The 20989-nt window shown below is 39.9% G+C and overlaps 1 non-coding gene across 1 annotated transcript; it reads left to right on the forward strand.

The window, feature by feature from the left end:
• Window positions 1-19183: 19183 nt before the first annotated feature.
• On the forward strand, window positions 19184-19290 carry LOC118489904. The gene has a single exon (XR_004887916.1). It is a non-coding gene; the product is annotated as a small nucleolar RNA R71 (small nucleolar RNA).
• Window positions 19291-20989: the final 1699 nt, after the last annotated feature.

The following is a 20989-nucleotide window of genomic DNA, read 5'->3' on the forward strand; positions in this document are numbered from 1 at the left end:
GTCAAATCTTGAATTATACACATATGTATATAATCACTTTTAAACTATACATATGTGTATATTACGAAAAGCGTAGAGAAAATATATGCTTCTCAAGTTTCTCAATTAGCCTAGTGCTTCTCACACGATCCTAACCCACGATCCTAACCCTACTGGTAAATTAATGTACACTACACACTTAACGTAGAATGTATAAAAAGTATTTACGTATAAAAGAACTCAAAATTACACATGAAATAAATAATAATTGAAAATTATACAATCAAGGATACGCATCAAAATTATGCAAAAAAAAAAAAAATCACTCACTCGCAAAGGAGATAACAGTTGAAATTTATGCATGAAGGAATTAAAAATTACGCAACTTATTAATTTTTTTTTACAATTTGCGTTAATAACCTTTTATATTTAAACATTTTATCATATATATACACACATTCATAATAATAATAATAACTAGTGGGTAACACCCCCACTTCACGGCAGGCCGGGCACCACTTTTAACAATTTTTATTGGTATTGATTCAGTCTATTTCGGTATTGGTACTAGCTATAACAGCCAAAAGAGACAAAAAAAAAACAATTGATCAACAAAAATAAAAATGATATTAATCGAAAACAATAAAAAAGTATATCGAACCGGTATCGATGTTGTTTGGTTGGTATCGGTCTGATTCATTTCGTTACCAGTACGGTACTCACAACCGATATAGGCAACAAACGCATGTTATTTAAACTTAAAGTAGAAGGGTGTGATTATCGTTATATAAAATAATTAGAAGGTATATTATAAATATATATGATGATGACACTTGTTAGAACAATCGAAAGAGAAACAAAAAAAAGATTGGTTAAGGAACGCAAGTTATTTAAAGTATAAGGGTATTATGATTAAGGTTATTAAAATAATTAGAAGTTATATTAAAAATATAAGATAAGTTAATTGTCAAAATCATCCCTGAGGTTTTGGGCATGTTTGCCATTTTCGTGCAAAATGATTTTTTTGTACCAAATAGACCCCCATGTTTGTAACTTTTTGCCATTTTCATCCAAATGCCTAACTGGGTTAGAAACAACCGTTTGATAAAGTTTTTTTTTTTTTTTTGAAATTTCACAAGTACAGGGCCTGAAATGTAATTTCTTTTTAAACTCTAACTTTATAAAAGTAAAGATTTACATGTAAAACAAATTGTAGAATTATATAAAACAACTGAGGCTGAAGCTACGGAAGAATTTCGGGACGTAATTCCAAACCAATGGGGGGATGATATGACACCCCAGGAAAACCAGGAAACCACGCAACTTAACTAGCTTCCTCAGTAATCACGTGCTAAATTTCGGGACGAAATTCTCTTAACAAGGGGAGAATGTGACAACACTCAAAATTTCATGTATCCGTACGATTTATTAATGATAATTAAAGTGCTTAATGACTGTGCTGAATTATTTAACTGCTTTCTAATTTATTGTGTCATACTTACATGTGCTTTTTAACATACTAGTTTTGTGCAGAAAATTGACTAAATGGTCTTGCATGCTTTCCTAACTGTTGGGAGTTTAAAAGTATTACAAAAGGATATATATAGGACACTATATGGAAAAACTTAGCACTTTAACGGAACAGTATCCAACCGAACAATCGGACATTACCCGGAACACTAAAATATTGCAAGAAACATTGTTTTATCTAGTTATGGTCCCCGAGCACTATAACACACTACATGAAACATGTAACACACTAAACTTACCACTTTAACCTTCCACTAATCACCTACTTACCAAATAATTTTCACTTAACCCCCCCCCCTGTTAGAACCGGCCCCAAGGGACCCCACCTATGATTTTGCATAATCTTCTTCAAATCCTCCAAATCTTGCATTGGAATTAGTATGATTTTGTTATGTACTATCCCAACATGTTAACCAATGGATAATGTATTAACTTGAGTTTATATGAAGACTTAGAGGATTTCATCTTCATCATTCACCACAACAACTTCACTCTTCCTCCTCCCCTACACCTCTCGGCCGTGACCTCTCCCCCACACACCACCCATTTTCGATTTCCATTCAAGTGTTCCAAGTGCACTACAAGGTGATACAAGGTGATTAACGAAGCTTGGTGTTCACGGATCATCAAGGACCTCTCTCGTGTGCCTTTATCCACTCATTTTCTCTAGTGTTTCTTTCCTAGCCTTAAGCTAGTTGTAAGCCTATTGTTAACTCTCATTTACTTCATGTTTATGGTGGTTAATAGTTATATTATGATGAAATCTCAAGAACACTAAAAGATCATAAACATAAGTCTTGAACATAAAGCTAACATGATGATAAAATTAGATGAAATCTTGATGAAATAAAGTTGTTTTGATGTTGTTGTTGTTTACTTGATGATTACTAGTAATATAATGTTAAACATCATGGTTGAACTTATTAAAGTAAGAATAAAAAACTTAAGTTAACAAGTTCAGAGGTGATTAGAGCTCTACATAAAAGAATCACCTCCATGTTCCAACATAAACTTGGTGACAAAATGATTTCTTGTAAAATAACAAACAAAGTGATCTAGTAATCTTGTAGATCTAAAACTTGTGAATGAATTTCCTAAATAAACCAAGTTAAAAGACGGTTTTCGAAAGATCATTACACTGTTTTGGAAATAAAGTAAGTATTTGGATACTAGTGACACATGAAAATGTTGAAAATAAATATTTTTGTAAAATATATCCACAAGTTGTGAACATCTAAAAATCCCGAGAATGAGATTTTAAATAAAGTAGACACACTTTGGAGGGTAACTAAACCTACTACGCGTTTTTATGAAAAACCAAGTTCATGTTGTTATCGAAAGTGCATTGTTTTTGCACTTGACTAGTGCAATGTTGTTTAGTAACTTGTTGATTGATTGATTGATTGATTTCTGAAAAGAAAATGATATGCTAATAAGCATGGACACCTCCATTTACAAAGGAAACTCTGGCGAAATTTTCTAAAAATCCCAACACTTAGAAACTATTTTTCTAACAAGTGTTCACAAATATGTTTTAACTTTGTTTTTCAAAATAAACTTCGCCATGAGTTTTGTTACAAAATACAAAGTATCGGAGGTTGACTTTTACAAGTAAAATGGATAAATATATATTTAGAATATATATTTTATATTAGAACACTTGTGTGGATGCTTGATTATTTTGTGAGATAGTTATATATTATTTGGGGGTAAAATAATATAACTTGACATTTGAATTGTGTGGTACGTGATAGAAGTAATGAGTAGATAAACCGTACGTAGAATGCATGTTATGCATGCACGAGAAACTGATTATTATCTGTACCTTATTAGGACGTGCTTGATTTCCTGATTTTTTTGAGTAACTAATCTGACCGAGCAAACCAAGGTGAGTTCAGACACTTTCTAAGGCATGGGATTCCCGGTGGTTGGGATTGGGTTAAAGAATTAAAACAGAACCTACATATCCTCCTTGGGTAGGATATGTACCGCCATCCTCCATGGGTAGGATGCCAATATTAATCCTGCGTATTCTCCTTGGGTAGAATACGTACGTTCGTCCTCCTTGGGTAGGACAACAACCTTAAAACTTACTAGACAAAACTCTATCACTAAGTCCCTCATTTTATATCGACTTAATTGCCGAGGCCAATGGCGAGCGGGTCATTAGTTAATAGCGCTATTAGGTTTAACAAACCTCACATCGTGCCAGTCAGACGGGCGTGTACTAATGGACTATGGCAAACTGTCAATGATGATAGACATTGACGTAGGGCACAACTTACTTTCGTTAGTAGTCGATATGGTAACGGTCTAGTGGTTCACATGGGGAAGCCCCCACTGATTATGGATATGGTTTGGGTAATGAAGAAGGAACTGGTTAATCATATTTTCAACTATGGGGTAACCCCCACGGCAAGTAAGCCAGCAAAAGACAAACCATGTTTTCGAAAACAACTTAAAACTTAACAACCAACCGTGAACTCACTCAACATTGTTGTTGACTCGTTGTTACATGCCTTACAGGTCGTTAGATGCTTATGGAGCTTGCACGAGGAAGAGGTCGTTGTGGGATATGGATTGTTATGTTCCATGCTTAACATTTGAACTTTATGAACTTATTGAACTTATGTTTTGGTTTTACGTTTTATGCTTCCGCTGTTAACTTAAAGTTGGTTACTTTCTTTTGGCCACCAATTGTATTGTGGTTGGTTTTATTTACTTAATTACGTTGTTTAATATGATTGGTGGCTCGATCCTAGTCATGTCACGCCTCCAAGTGGTGATACTCCGCATGGCAGATTTTGGGGGTGTGACAGATTGGTATCAGATGTGACAACTTGTATTTCGAACCCATCTTTATGTTTAATGTAACGTATGTGAACCCTATGTGATTATGTGAACTTTGATGATTAATGAGATGTTATGTTGTTATGTTATGTGCATGTATGTATGTAATTGGATCGCACAAAACGAACCGATCGCACAAGCCTTTGGGCTTTTTGCTTCACACCCTTCTCGGCCTACACTTGGTATACTCGAAACCCAAAAGGGCTATCCATGTTTGGGTTCGGCCCATTCCATTTGATGCGCATAACCTCATGAGGAGGGGGTATACTCCTCATTATTTGCTAAACACACATACACACACAAAACCTAATTCTCTCCTCTCTCTCCTTCTCTCCTCTCGAAGCCGGCGACCACACATCCCCATCTCTCGAAGATCTTTCCTTATTCGGATCAATCTTTGATCTACTTTCTAACCGGTTAGTGTTCACTGTTATTGTTTTGTTAGATGATACTATGGATGCCATGAATTTATGTGATAGCTAGAATTGTTTGTATGAATGAGGATGTTCATATGAATCGGATTGTGTGATAATGATCTAAAATCGAATGCTTGCTAATCGGCTGATATGTGTTCATATGCGGATGATATGTAGAATTGTTAGGTTGATATGCATGCTGGTAATCAAGAGCATGAATCACGTGAATATGTTTAAGTGTTATGATTATTGTTCATGCGTTATTCATGATTAGGGTTCATGAGAAATCGGTTGGAATATGTTTGTTTTGATCGATTATTGTTTGGTTTAGAAACTGTTAGTTGTTGATTGATAACTACATAAATGGAAACCATGTAACTGATTGCCATGATTTCGGGATAATTCAAACCAATCACACAAGTTCCCTAGTGGCACAAGTGCAATCACACAAGCTCTTGAATCACACAAGAGCTCAATCGCACAAGGCAACTGATCGCACAAGTGTCAGACGCACAAGATCTGGTACCACCAATTAAGCACAGTACAGCTATGTTATGTATGATCGCACAAGACCTTGTGGATCGCACAAGGCAGTGCCAATCGCACAAGGCTTGGGCCACACACAACTACTTAAACCGTTTCATTGTTGGGCCTCAAAGCCCAATCCCAATCGCACAAGTTTCATACCTGATGTGCGTGAAGTGTAGTATATTTTAGATGTATATTTAAGCCCTTTTTACACTTTTAGCCAAGTTTTAAATTTATAAAACACGATACTCACTAACACTAAACACACATATGGGCAAGTGCACCCATCGTGGACGTAGTATAGTGTTGGTAAGATACCGAGGTCGTCCAAGGACACAAGAGCTTTTAATACCGGTTTATCCTCAACGTCTAATCAAATCAAAAGGTTAGAAAAATATTTTAAACTAAAAAAAATAAAAACTAACTAAATGCTGAAAATAAAAATAAAATAAAAACAGATAGACAAGATGAATCACTTGGATCCGACACGTGTATTAGTATAACCTTTGATTATTTTCGCACTTTTGCACTTGTTTAAGAGATTATCTTAGTTATTGTAGTAGGCCCCTCTTTTGAAGGCGACGTTACCCTCAACCCAGTAGTTTGAGTCAGCAAGGATACAATCCTAAAGGGTCGGATTATTGAAAGATAATGAATTAAGTTATTAATACAAATTGTGGTAGGCCCCGCTTCTGGCGGTGACGTTACCCTCGGCTAAGTACTCTGAGTCAGCAGGGATACAGTCCTAAATAGCCGGGTTATAGTATTAATAGTAGTTAACTTATGAGGGGGTCAAAGAGTTTGGATCCCCGCCATCCAATACCTATGGGCATTGAAGGAGATCCTACTAAATTTGACCCAGGTCCCAAGCAGGACCTCTAAACGCTGAACAAGGGCAAGACCCTTACCAAACCGTTCCCTTAACCCCCGACCAGGTAGCCAACATACCTCCATATAGACCGTGGAGATATGAATGGTGAAAATCTTTTATTTTATATAGACAGTAAAATAATGCCAAGACACCACGGACAAACGATAAGGAAAGATCACCTTCAACATAGGTAACTAGTTATTAAAGTCATTAATACAAAACCAAATAAAAAGTGCAAAAGATTAAAAATAAAAAGTATTATACTAAACACTTGTCTTCACCAAGTGATGTAAGAGACTTAGGCAAACATGGCCTTGATTGTCAAGAACTCTTACGATCAATCTTGGATCCCGAGACGACTCACACACTCTACGATGGACAATGGATGATGGTGGTGGATGATGGTGTTATGGTGGTGGTGGGTGGTGGATGAGGTGTGAGAGAGGTGGTGTGCCAAGGGATGAGAGAGAATGAAGCCAAGCTCCTCTATTTATAGGCTGAACAGAAGGCTGGACACGGCCCCGTGTCCGCTAGACACGGCCCCGTGCCCGCCTGACACTCTCTCTCCTCATTAATTGTAATTGCGAATTACAATTAATGCGCCTGCTGTACTTTCACCACGCCCCCGTGCTCGCTGGACACGGCCCCGTGGTGGGCAATGGAAGCTTCTACTGGTTTGTCTTTTCTGCTGCTTCCTGGGCACGCCCCCGTGTTCGCTGGACACGGGGCGTGTTCAGACTCTGTTTCTTTCTTTTTGCTTTGGGAGGTGCCGTTGAGGGTCCGGGCAGTCTACTTTTGTTCCTTTTCTTGTATTTATGGTAGAATTAGTGGTCTTTTTGCTTCTTTTGTGATTTTGAGCTCATTTCATCCTGAAAATACAAAAGGAAGACAAAAACACTCTTTTTCCAACATTAGTACTTAAAAAGGGTTAGTTTTATGCCTTAATTGATGTGTTTTATATGTTGCATTTTACACACATCAAATACCCCCACACTTGAACTTTTGCTTGTCCTCAAGCAAAACTCTTTATATGTGGCTTACACTCCCAAATGGAATAGGTAGAAGAGAAGTTTTTTAGCTTGTCCTAGAGTGTCGGGAATCCAAGGTTTTTATAGGCTTTATTTTTATTTATTTACAATCCTATTCGTTATGATTTATTTTGAACTTTCCATAAGATAAATTACTTATTGGGCATAGCATGCCTTATTAAAATTTCATTTATGTACAAGTTCACATACCTCACGGGAGATCACTCAACACTCGGCCGAAGGTGTATATTTTAGTGAATCACTCGAGAGCGGCACGGAACTTACGTCTTTCCATAGGCTTGCCAAACAATCAATCCTCCTCCTTTTTAACTTTTTACCTTTGTAAATATCAAGAGGACTTTTTGGGTGAAGGCTTGGGTTTAAAGGTGGGTGGTTGGTTAGTGGTTAGTAAAAAGGGCGAAAATCATAGCAAGTGTCGGTTTTCGTAAAATACCTTGTTTTTAGTGACCTATTATTTTTGAAGTATTTCTCAAACAAGCTTTTTATAGCTTTTGTTTGTTTTTGACTTCATCATCATATTTTTTTTTTTCGTCACATAAAAAGGTGAGTTTACGAAAAAGCGAACTTGTTACTAAAAAAATAAATAAATAAAAAGGTTTTTGGTGGGTAAAAAGGGTTTTGGGGTAATGAAATGAAAGGTTTAGGCTCAAAAGGGTTTTCTAGGGGGATTTTGGGTAGGTAAAAAAAATGAAAAATAATGGTTTTGAAAGAAAAATGGTTAGTCCTAATGCCTCCATCATTTACTTACTTGGGTTTAAGTTGGTAAGGACCGGGAATGTATCGTCGTGGCAAGTTCTAGATTTGTAAGGACCGAGCGGCTATTCACACAAGAAACGAAAAATGAGCATTTAATCTAAATATGTGTATTTTTATGCTCAATAAAGGCTCAAAACTCACTTTTATGGGAATGGGTTTTTAATGTGACCAAGCATATATAATCGAATTTTAAACTAGACTTGTTATGCCGTTTCATAATTTTCTTATGTTGGTTCCTTTTTTTATCACGACGCTATCGGTTGTAAACTTGTAAAAATATAACCTTTTTAGAACTTGTTATTCCCGACTTAAACTAAGACAAGTAAATAAAAAAATTGAAAAAGTTTTTGAAAAAAATTTGGGGTGTTTAGCGGTTCCAATAGAGTTTTGTGTAAGGCTTGTGTTTAGGATTTTGCAAAATTTCAAGGTTTTAGCATCCCCCCCACGCTTAAGTTACACATTGTCCTCAATGTGTCCAAAAATAAAGTTTTTGGTTGATTAGAATGTATAAAAGTGTGTTAAAAAGCAAAGATTTTTGTTACTGGCATCCTGGACACGGCCCCGTGTTCACCGGGCACGGCCCCGTGGTCAAGTGCCAGTAACAAAAATTATAGAATTGAAACAGAAGCCTGGACACGGGGGCGTGTCCGCTGAACACGGCCCGTGTCCAGTTACCTGAACTGGGTGATTTTTCTGCAGGGGCTCAGCACGGGGCCGTGTTGGTTGGGCACGGCCCGTGTTGAGCCTTCTGTGATGGAGATTTTTGTCGGGTTGCTCTGTTCTTCGTGCATGGTTCCATTTTTTCTCGTTCCCTTTTTCATCCATTACCACCATGAGTGTGTTTTATTCTCAAAACAACCATCAATCATAAAAACCATCATAACATTGCAAATCATAGAGAGACATTACATAAAGATAAAAGTTATATAGATATTAAACTTATGGAGTTCTAGCCCTACGTTTTATTTTAATTTAGCAAAATTTCCAAGAAGATACTAGTCTTGGTTAGATAAGGCTTTGTAGAATTCCTCCTTTCGAGTGCGGCTCTCCTCATATGTCGGCAAGCCACTCCTCTACCTCCCTTGGAAGGAGAAAAGAGGGTTCGCTTGCATTGGTTTGAGGAGTTTCAACTTCCGCTGGAACTTCTTGTGGGTTTTCCATAGGAGGTTCCGCGGGAAAGTCTCCCCACCCGGTAGGGTTGTTAACACCGAGTGCTAAGTTCCAGTCTTGTTGTGGGAGGACTGGTTCCATAGGGGGTGCTACCAAAATGTTTAACCTTTGGTGCAAAAGGTTAATTTCTTGGAAGCTGCTTTCAAGTCCCATTGTAAGATCGTTAATACGGTCAATAAGGACCTCCTCCACTGACGTCATTTCGTCGAGAGCTTCCCTTAGCGCTATCACGTAGTGTACAAGTGTAGCTTCAACGGAAGGCCTCCTTCCCCTTCGGCTGTTTGAGGAATGAACGGATGATGTTTCGCTGTTTTCACTCGCCATTCTACGAAAAATAAACCAAAAGCAGTTTATATGACAAAACAGTTTCTGGACACGGCCCCGTGCTCATTGAGCACGGCCCCGTGTTCATCTTTCTGCATAATTTTGGAGCAAGGAATCTTGGGTTTTTAAGTTATTTTCTGAGTTTATGCAAGCCTTTTGACAGTAAATAACTTTAAACAGTGTTACATAACATGTTTTTACCAAGATTCTATGATCAAAACTCATTGTTCCCTACCACAAAGATTGAAAATTCAAACTTTTCATGGTAGTTCTTGAAGAAAGATGAAGAAGAAGGAAATGTCTAGAAGAGGAAAGGACAAGATGGGTTGTTGGAAACTTCTTTTAGACTTACCTAGGATTGTTTGAGAGAAGATTCCTTCAAATCTCTGTCCCCAAGTTGGTCCAAATGTGCAGGATTTTTGGCTGCATTTATAGAAAATGACAGCCTGCTGGACACGGCCCCGTGGCCCCGTGTCCGCTGGACACGGCCCCGTGTGCAGATGAAATTCTGACACAGTTTGTCCGTATTCTGACGTTCTGATCAGAGGGGAATCTTTTGATGGACACGGGGGCGTGTTGGCCGGGCACGGCCCCGTGTCGGAAAGCTGTCTTATGAAGTTTTGTCTTTACTAAGGAGCTAATCTATATCGGGTGGCTCTTGACTTGTTGGAACAACCCCATAGTGCCTAAGATACCTTAATTGTCCTATACTAAGGCGAGAACGCAAGAGGTTGTCGGTGAGGGTAATTCCTATTTTTTCATTCTAGGTGGACAAGTCCAACCCTTTCCCGGGCTCTCGTTAAAGAAGGTGTATGCCGAATCGCTCAGGTCTATGTATGCATCGAACGAAGTCGATGGGGAGTCCTTCACGGCACAATCGACACAGGGACGACTATCGTCCGCGTCTTTTCTAGGTAAGAAGGTATTTTCGGGAGCAACGAGGTTGTCGGAATGCGGTTCCAACATTTCCTCATGGTCATCATCTTGAGATGGATCTAAAAAATCCTTCCTAAGTTCTTTTGACCAATTGAGAAGTAGTTCTTCTAGTTGAAATAGCTCGTCAAGGAGCATTTCTCCTAGAATATCTGGCTGGGCGCATTCGAGGGAGAAATAGTGCTTATTTTTACTTTCGCCTCTCTTAAGGTTACAAGGAATCGGTGGGTCTATATAGTGGGGCCTATAAGTGAGGAAAAAACATTTTAATTCCTCATGTTCGCCTCCACATATTCGACACCACAAACCATAAGAGTGCCGAAAGTAAAAAGAATTACTATCACTCATGTTTGTGTCAGAAATTACTAACCGTTGGGATCTAACGGTTCTGTTTTCAGTAACTGAACCTTGGGCACGGGGGCGTGTTGAGTGGACACGGCCCCGTGTTCAGCCTACTGTCTGACTTAAAACAGGATTGCCAGTTCCAATGATTGAGCACGGGGCGTGTTCAGCAGGCACGGCCCCGTGTTGAGCTCTGCAGAAGCTAAAAATCTAAGAAAAAAAATCCTAAAAATTAAAGAAAAATAAAAATATGATTAGGCCGTTGATTCCTAACTTTCTTAAAATCCTTGTGTCCCCGGCAACGGCGCCAAAAACTTGATGTGCGTGAAGTGTAGTATATTTTAGATGTATATTTAAGCCCTTTTTACACTTTTAGCCAAGTTTTAAATTTATAAAACACGATACTCACTAACACTAAACACACATATGGGCAAGTGCACCCATCGTGGACGTAGTATAGTGTTGGTAAGATACCGAGGTCGTCCAAGGACACAAGAGCTTTTAATACCGGTTTATCCTCAACGTCTAATCAAATCAAAAGGTTAGAAAAATATTTTAAACTAAAAAAAATAAAAACTAACTAAATGCTGAAAATAAAAATAAAATAAAAACAGATAGACAAGATGAATCACTTGGATCCGACACGTGTATTAGTATAACCTTTGATTATTTTCGCACTTTTGCACTTGTTTAAGAGATTATCTTAGTTATTGTAGTAGGCCCCTCTTTTGAAGGCGACGTTACCCTCAACCCAGTAGTTTGAGTCAGCAAGGATACAATCCTAAAGGGTCGGATTATTGAAAGATAATGAATTAAGTTATTAATACAAATTGTGGTAGGCCCCGCTTCTGGCGGTGACGTTACCCTCGGCTAAGTAGTCTGAGTCAGCAGGGATACAGTCCTAAATAGCCGGGTTATAGTATTAATAGTAGTTAACTTATGAGGGGGTCAAAGAGTTTGGATCCCCGCCATCCAATACCTATGGGCATTGAAGGAGATCCTACTAAATTTGACCCAGGTCCCAAGCAGGACCTCTAAACGCTGAACAAGGGCAAGACCCTTACCAAACCGTTCCCTTAACCCCCGACCAGGTAGCCAACATACCTCCATATAGACCGTGGAGATATGAATGGTGAAAATCTTTTATTTTATATAGACAGTAAAATAATGCCAAGCCACCACGGACAAACGATAAGGAAAGATCACCTTCAACATAAGTAACTAGTTATTAAAGTCATTAATACAAAACCAAATAAAAAGTGCAAAAGATTAAAAATAAAAAGTATTATACTAAACACTTGTCTTCACCAAGTGATGTAAGAGACTTAGGCAAACATGGCCTTGATTGTCAAGAACTCTTACGATCAATCTTGGATCCCGAGACGACTCACACACTCTACGATGGACAATGGATGATGGTGGTGGATGATGGTGTTATGGTGGTGGTGGGTGGTGGATGAGGTGTGAGAGAGGTGGTGTGCCAAGGGATGAGAGAGAATGAAGCCAAGCTCCTCTATTTATAGGCTGAACAGAAGGCTGGACACGGCCCCGTGTCCGCTGGACACGGCCCCGTGTCCGCTGGACACGGCCCCGTGCCCGCCTGACACTCTCTCTCCTCATTAATTGTAATTGCGAATTACAATTAATGCGCCTGCTGTACTTTCACCACGCCCCCGTGCTCGCTGGACACGGCCCCGTGGTGGGCAATGTAAGCTTCTACTGGTTTGTCTTTTCTGCTGCTTCCTGGGCACGCCCCCGTGTTCGCTGGACACGGGGCGTGTTCAGACTCTGTTTCTTTCTTTTTGCTTTGGGAGGTGCCGTTGAGGGTCCGGGCAGTCTACTTTTGTTCCTTTTCTTGTATTTATGGTAGAATTAGTGGTCTTTTTGCTTCTTTTGTGATTTTGAGCTCATTTCATCCTGAAAATACAAAAGGAAGACAAAAACACTCTTTTTCCAACATTAGTACTTAAAAAGGGTTAGTTTTATGCCTTAATTGATGTGTTTTATATGTTGCATTTTACACACATCAATACCAGTCGTACAAGACGTTATTTGGGCCGGGTATGATTGAATCGCACAACCCATTGTGGATCACACAAGTTATGCTGATCGCATAATAGGTTGGGCCGCCTGTTCATTGGGCTTATCTTTCGGGTCGCACAAGTATGAAAATGTCATGTTAGGACTGTTAGCGTGACAATACGTGTTTGCCATGATCATTTCGTGTTGTAACCTGTTAGGTTATGTGTAAAACATATGTGCACTACTTAAAACCTAGACCTGACTTGTAACCATCTTAGGACGTGGTTGACCACATAAAGCTCAAGTAACCTTTTCGTGCATCTGCCGAGCAAACCAAGGTGAGTTCACACTATTACCAAGGCATAGGATTCCCGTTGGGCTGGGAATGGGATTGTATGTCTACCCGTACGTTCATCACTACTAGACTACTTAACACTGTCCTCGGATTGGGAAGGACGCCAGTGCTAAAACCTACATAAAACCTTCGTACTATCGTCCTCGGTTTGGGAAGGACATCAGTGTTAGAACCTACGTAAAACCTACGTACTATCGTCCTCGGTTTGGGAAGGACATCAAGGTTAGAACCTACGTAAAACCTACGTACTATTGTCCTTGGATTAGGAGGGACACCGTCGCTAAACCTACGTACTCGCTACGTACTATTGTCCTCGGATTGGGAAGGGCACTTACGTAAAACCTAGGTAAACTCATACTTACCATTGTCCTCGGATTGGAAAGGACACCTATAGATACGAATAGTCTAGTAGCATTCAACATGGGAAGCCCCCACTAACAGAACACACAACCGGCCTAGTAATACACAGTATGGTTATGAAACAAACTTACAATTTCTGAAACGAACTCAATATCTGAACACTCAACTGTGAACTTACTCAACTTTGTTGTTGACTCTCTGTTGCATGCCTTGCAGGTCATTAGGTATCTATAGAGATTGCATGGGAGTGGAGAAGAGTCGTTGTGGGACATGGACAGCTGTGTGCCATGCTAAACATTTTTGAAACGTTTAAACTTATGTTTTGGTTTTACACATTATGCTTCCGCTAAACACCTAACTATGTTTTGGTTTTGAACACCTTTTATATTGATGGGTTGAATTTCACTTATTACTTATAATGTTCAATATGATTGGTGGTTTGATCCTGGTCAGTCACGCCTCCAAGCGGTGATACTCCGCGTATGGGTTTTGGGGGTATGACATTAGAGCCATTGGTTATAGTGAACTTGGTTTTAAAAAGGGGAAAAGCTTTTGACAAAACCAGACTATAACCTGTACAGTGCTCAACGATCCATAACGACGCTTCGCTCCACGTGCGAGACTCAACACTATAGGTGATATGGTTTATGTTAATATTGCCTACTTGCTAGTTACGTAGAAAATTGCTCATGGTATGTGATGTGTGTCGGTGTGGATATAATTTAGATATATATTTAAGCCCCTTTTTACACTTTTAACCAAGTTTTAAATTTATAAAACACGATATTTACTAACACTAAACACACATATGGGCAAGTGCACCCATCGTGGACGTAGTATAGTGTTGGTAAGATACCGAGGTCGTCCAAGGACACAAGAGCTTTTAATACCGGTTTATCCTCAACGTCTAACCAAATCAAAAAGTGAGAAAAATGTTTTAAACTAAGAAAAATAAAAACTAACTAAATGCTGAAAAATAAAATAAAATAAAAACAGATAGACAAGATGAATCACTTGGATCCGACACGTGTGTTAGTATAACCTTTGATTATTTTCGCACTTTTGCACTTGTTTAAGAGATTATCTTAGTTATTGTAGTAGGCCCCTCTTTTGAAGGCGACGTTACCCTCAACCCAGTAGTTTGAGTCAGCAAGGATACAATCCTAAAGGGTCGGATTATTGGAAGATAATGAATTAAGTTATTAATGCAAATTGTGGTAGGCCCCGCTTTCGGCGGTGACGTTACCCTCGGCTAAGTAGTCTGAGTCAGCAGGGATACAGTCCGAAATAGCCGGGTTATAGTATTAATAGTAGTTAACTTATGAGGGGGTCAAAGAGTTTGGATCCCCGCCATCCAATACCTATGGGTATTGAAGGAGATCCTACTAAATTTGACCCAGGTCCCAAGCAGGACCTCTAAACGCTGAACAAGGGCAAGACCCTTACCAAACCGTTCCCTTAACCCCCGACCAGGTAGCCAACATACCTCCATATATACCGTGGAGATATGAATGGTGAAAATCTTTTATTTTATATAGACAGTAAAATAACGCCAAGACACCACGGACAAACGATAAGGAAAGATCACCTTCAACATAAGTAACTAGTTATTAAAGTCATTAATACAAAACCAAATAAAAAGTGCAAAAGATTAAAAATAAAAAGTATTATACTAAACACTTGTCTTCACCAAGTGATGTAAGAGACTTAGGCAAACATGGCCTTGATTGTCAAGAACTCTTACGATCAATCTTGGATCCCGAGACGACTCACACACTCTACGATGGACAATGGATGATGGTGTTATGGTGGTGGTGGGTGGTGGATGAAGTGTGAGAGAGGTGGTGTGCCAAGGGATGAAATGGAATGAAGCCAAGCACCCCTATTTATAGGCTGAACAGAAGGCTGGGCACGGCCCCGTGTCCGCTGGACACGCCCCCGTGCCCGTCTGACATTCTCTCTCTTCATTAATTGTAATTCGCAATTACAATTAATGCGCCTGCTGTACTTTCACCACGCCCCCGTGCCCGCTGGACACGGCCCCGTGGTGGGCAATGGAAGCTTCTACTGGTTTGTCTTTTCTGCTGCTTCCTGGGCACGCCCCCGTGTTCGCTGGACACGGGGCGTGTTCAGTCTCTGTTTTCTCTTCTTTGCCTTGGGAGGTGCCGTTGAGGGTCCGGGCAGTCTACTTTTGTTCCTTTTCTTGTATTTATGCTAGAATTAGTTGTCTTTTTGCTTCTTTTGTGATTTTGAGCTCATTTCATCCTGAAAATACAAAAGGAAGACAAAAACACTCTTTTTCCAACATTAGTACTTAAAAAGGGTTAGTTTTATGCCTTAATTGATGTGATTTATATGTTGCATTTTACCCACATCAAATACCCCCACACTTGAACTTTTGCTTGTCCTCAAGCAAAACTCTTTAAATGTGGCTTACACTCCCAAATGGAATAGGTAGAAGAGAAAGTTTTTTAGCTTGTCCTAGAGTGTCGGGAATCCAAGGTCTTTGTAAGTTTTATTTTTATTTATTTATGATTTATTTTGAACGTTTCATAAGATAAATTACTTATTTGGGCATAGCATGCCTTATTAAAATTCCATTTATATACAAGTTCACATACCTCACGGGGGATCACTCAACGCTCGGCCGAAGGTGTATTTTTTTAGTGAATCACTCGAGAGCGGCATGGAACTTACGCCTTCCATAGGCTTGCCAAGCAATCAATCCTCCTCCTTTTTAACTTTTTACCTTTGTAAATATCAAGAGGACTTTTGGGGTGAAGGGTTAGGCTTGGGTTAAAGGTGGGTGGTTGGGTTAGTGGTTAGTAAAAAGGGCGAAAAAGCGTCGGTTTTCGTAAAATACCTTGTCTTTAGCGACTTTTTATTTTGAAGTATTTCTCCAAACAAGCTTTTATATAGCTTTTGTTTGTTTTTGACTTCATCATTATTTCTTTTTTTTTCATCACATAAAAAGGCGAGTTTACGAAGAACCGAGCTTGTTACTAAAATAAAGGGTGAAAAATAAAAAGGGTTTTTGGTGGGTAAAAAGGGTTTTGGGGTAATGAAATGAAAGGTTTAGGCTCAAAGGGGCTATCTAGGGGGATTTTGGGTAGGTGGTAAAAAAAATGAAAAATAATGGTTTTGTCAGAAAAATGGTTAGTCCTAATGCCTCCATCATTTACTTACTTGGGTTTAAGTTGGTAAGGACCGGGAATGTATTGTTATGGCAAGTTCTAGATTTGTAAGAACCAAGCGGCTATTCACACAAGAAACGAAAAATGAGCATTTAGTCTAAATATGTATATTTTTATGCTCAATAAAGGCTCAAAACTCACTTTTGTGGGAATGGGTTTTTAATGTGATCAAGTATATATAATCGAATTTTTTAACTAGACTTGTTATGCTATTTCATAATTTTCTTATGTTGGTTCTTTGTTATCACGACGCTATCGGTTGTAAACTTGTAAAAATATAACCTTTTTAGAACTTGTTATTCCCAACTTAAACTAAGACAAGTAAATAAAAATAAAAAAATGAAAAAGTTTTTGAAAAAATTTGGGGTGTTTAGCGGTTCCAATAGAGTTTTGTGTAAGGCTTGTGTTTAGGATTTGCAAAATTCAAGGTTTTAGCATCCCCCCCACACTTAAATTACACATTGTCCTCAATGTGTCCAAAAATAAGGTTTTTGGTTGATTAGGATGTGTAAAAGTAAGTTAAAAAGCAAAGATTTATGTTACTGGCATCCTGGACACGGCCCCGTGGCATCCTGGACACGGCCCCGTGTTTACCTGAACTGGGTGTTTTCCTGCAGGTGGCTCAGCACGGGGGCGTGTTGGTTGGGCACGGCCCGTGTTGAGCCTTCTGTGATGGAGATTTGTGTCGGGTTGCTCTGTTCTTTGTGCATGGTTCCATTTTTCTCGTTCCCTTTTTCATCCATCACCACCATGAATGTGTTTTATTCTGCAAAATAAGACTAAAAGATTAAACTAAACTAAGGATAGTTCCGCGGAATGCCTCCGTGGTGCGCCACGTTTATAAGGATCCTTGGCTAGACCCGATTCGAGGTTATATATTTTCTGAGTGGGATGCTTGGCGTCCCATGTTACACCGTCGGAGAGCAGCATCCAAGCTCGAATCAATAACCTTCATGTAATTGACCGGGTCGTCATCTTCTATTCTCTTCCCAACTCCGAATTTCACTTCATCATCCCCATACCTCAAGGTGAGTGTCCCGTCATTCATATCCACCACTGCTTGGGCTGTGGCAAGGAAGGGTCTCCCTAGTATAAGGGGGACCTCGGTGTCTTCCTCCATATCGAGTATGACAAAGTCAGCTGGGTAAACGAATCTGCTTACCTTTACCAAGACATTCTCGATGACACCTTGTGGGAATTTGACGGATCGATCAGCGAGTTGTATGCTCATTTTTGTAGGGCTCGTGGTTCCCAAGCCGAGCCTTTTGAACATTGACGAGGGCATGAGGTTAATGCTAGCTCCTAGGTCGGCTAAGGCATTGCGAACGGGCGATTCCCCTATTGAGCATGGAATCGTGAAGCTTCCGGGATCGATTTTCTTTTGGGGAAGTTTATGGAGCACGAGGGCAGAGCATTCTTCGCCTAAATTAACTAATTGCAAATTTTCAATTTTTCTCTTATGCGTAAGGAAGTCCCTCATGAATTTAGAGTATTTGGGCATTTGGGTTAGGACTTCGATAAAAGGAATATTGACATGCAATTGTTTTAACAGACTTTCGAATTTTGGGAATTGCTCATTTGTCTTTTGACGAATTAACCTACCGGGGTACGGAACTCGAGGAGCCTTGGTCGGCTCTGGTGATGGAGGAGAGTTCTTCTCCTGCAGAGGTGTCGGTACTGTTTCTTCCGTTGGCGGTGGCACTTCTGCAGGCCCTACGGTGCGGTTTCGTAGTGTGATGAGGTGAACTTGCGCCTTTGGGTTTGTTTCGGTATTGCTAGGTAACGCGCCTTGCGGTCTCTCGGAAAAATTTTGAGCTATTTGATTTAATTGTTTTTCTATGTTTTGAATGCTAGCTTGTTGATTTCTAAAATTAGATTCTAATTGTAGAAATCTTTCCGAGTTTTTCTTATCAGTGTCAGAGACGAGGCGAGATAGAGTATCTTCGAGCCTTTCTCGTCCACCTTGTTTTTGAGTGAAATTTTGTGACTCATTTCTTGGTTGCTGAAAGTTTGTTCGTTGGGTTTGTTGGTTACCACTATTGCCGGGTTCCCTCCAACCAAGGTTTGGGTGGTTTTGCCATCCTTGGTTGTAAGTTCCCGTTGGAGGACCCGACGGCCTAGGTCTATTATCAATGTAGTTTACCATTTCTTGTTGATCGTCTGTTTCTTTCATGCAACTCCAATTTTCATGTGACCCACCACACCCTTCACAAGCCATTACCGAGACTGTTTTTGTCATTTCCAATTTTTTTATCTTTGAAGAAAGAGCCTCGATTTGGGCTTGTAAAGAAGTGCTTTCATCGACCTTATGGGCGCCCGGGGCGATAGAGTTATTTCCCCGGGGGGGTGTGCCATTGAAAATTGGTTTGAGCAATTTCTCAATTTGATTATATATTTCGTGTGGGCGTCGATTACCTAAAAGTCCCCCGGAGCTAGAATCAAGTGTCTGCCTAGTGTGTGGCAACAATCCATTATAGAAAGTGGATACTTGTTGCCATATTGCGAGGCCGTGATGGGGACACTTGCGTAATAGCTCCTTGAACCTCTCCCAAGTTTCATATAAGGATTCCCCGTCCTCTTGTGAATATGTATTAATTTCAGCCATTAACTTAGCAGTTTTAGAAGGAGGGAAATACTTATATAGAAATTTTTGGGCTAGTTCATCCCAGGTGTTTACCGATCCAGCTGGGAGGGTGTTGAGCCAAGCTTTCGCTCGGTCTTTTAGTGAGAAGGGAAACATACGGAGGCGGATGGCGTCGTTTGATGCTCCATTGATCCGAAAGGTATCACATATTTCCAAGAAATTAGTTATATGTAGATGGGGATCCTCGTCCGCAAGCCCATGGAAGGTTGCGGAGTTTTGAAGCATTTGTATCAAATGTGGCCGAAGTTCGAAGTTATTGGCTTCGACATTCGGAGCATTGATAGCGGCGCCTAGATTACCTACGGTGGGTCGTAGATAATCCATAAGGGTACGTTGGTCCGCCATTGGAGGTGGATTACCCGAAACCTTCTCTTGGTTTTTGGCTTTTAACCTTTTTCTGAGAAAGCGTTCGGGTTCTTCTAGTGGTTCTTTTATGTCTTTATTGGAACTGGAGCTCATACACTACGTGAGGGTGGCGTCGGGTTCCAAGTCCTGCAATAAAAACAAAAAAGAATGTTGGTCAGAAGGTTCACCACGGCCCCGTGTTGAGCGAACACGGCCCGTGGTCGGAATTTCAGTGACTGTTTTCCAGATCCCAGTTACTAGAAGTTGGACACGGCCCCGTGTTGCACCGGCACGGCCCCGTGGTCAGCCTTCTGTAACTTGGAAAACAAAAAACTGCCAGTGACGATGCTGAACACGCCCGTGTCCGACCAGGAACGGCCCCGTGTTGAGCTCTGCAGAAGCTGAAAATCTAAAAAAAAAATCCTAAAAAAATTAAAGAAAAATAAAAATATGATTAGGCCGTTGATTCCTAACTTTCTTAAAATCCTTGTGTCCCCGGCAACGGCGCCAAAAACTTGATGTGTGTCGGTGTGGATATAATTTAGATATATATTTAAGCCCCTTTTTACACTTTTAACCAAGTTTTAAATTTATAAAACACGATATTTACTAACACTAAACACACATATGGGCAAGTGCACCCATCGTGGACGTAGTATAGTGTTGGTAAGATACCGAGGTCGTCCAAGGACACAAGAGCTTTTAATACCGGTTTATCCTCAACGTCTAACCAAATCAAAAAGTGAGAAAAATGTTTTAAACTAAGAAAAATAAAAACTAACTAAATGCTGAAAAATAAAATAAAATAAAAACAGATAGACAAGATGAATCACTTGGATCCGACACGTGTGTTAGTATAACCTTTGATTATTTTCGCACTTTTGCACTTGTTTAAGAGATTATCTTAGTTATTGTAGTAGGCCCCTCTTTTGAAGGTGACGTTACCCTCAACCCAGTAGTTTGAGTCAGCAAGGATACAATCCTAAAGGGTCGGATTATTGGAAGATAATGAATTAAGTTATTAATGCAAATTGTGGTAGGCCCCGCTTTCGGCGGTGACGTTACCCTCGGCTAAGTAGTCTGAGTCAGCAGGGATACAGTCCTAAATAGCCGGGTTATAGTATTAATAGTAGTTAACTTATGAGGGGGTCAAAGAGTTTGGATCCCCGCCATCCAATACCTATGGGTATTGAAGGAGATCCTACTAAATTTGACCCAGGTCCCAAGCAGGACCTCTAAACGCAGAACAAGGGCAAGACCCTTACCAAACCGTTCCCTTAACCCCCGACCAGGTAGCCAACATACCTCCATATAGACCGTG

The sequence above is a fragment of the Helianthus annuus genome, chromosome 2 (assembly GCF_002127325.2).
Source record: "Helianthus annuus cultivar XRQ/B chromosome 2, HanXRQr2.0-SUNRISE, whole genome shotgun sequence".
In the NCBI taxonomy this organism is placed as follows: domain Eukaryota; kingdom Viridiplantae; phylum Streptophyta; class Magnoliopsida; order Asterales; family Asteraceae; genus Helianthus; species Helianthus annuus.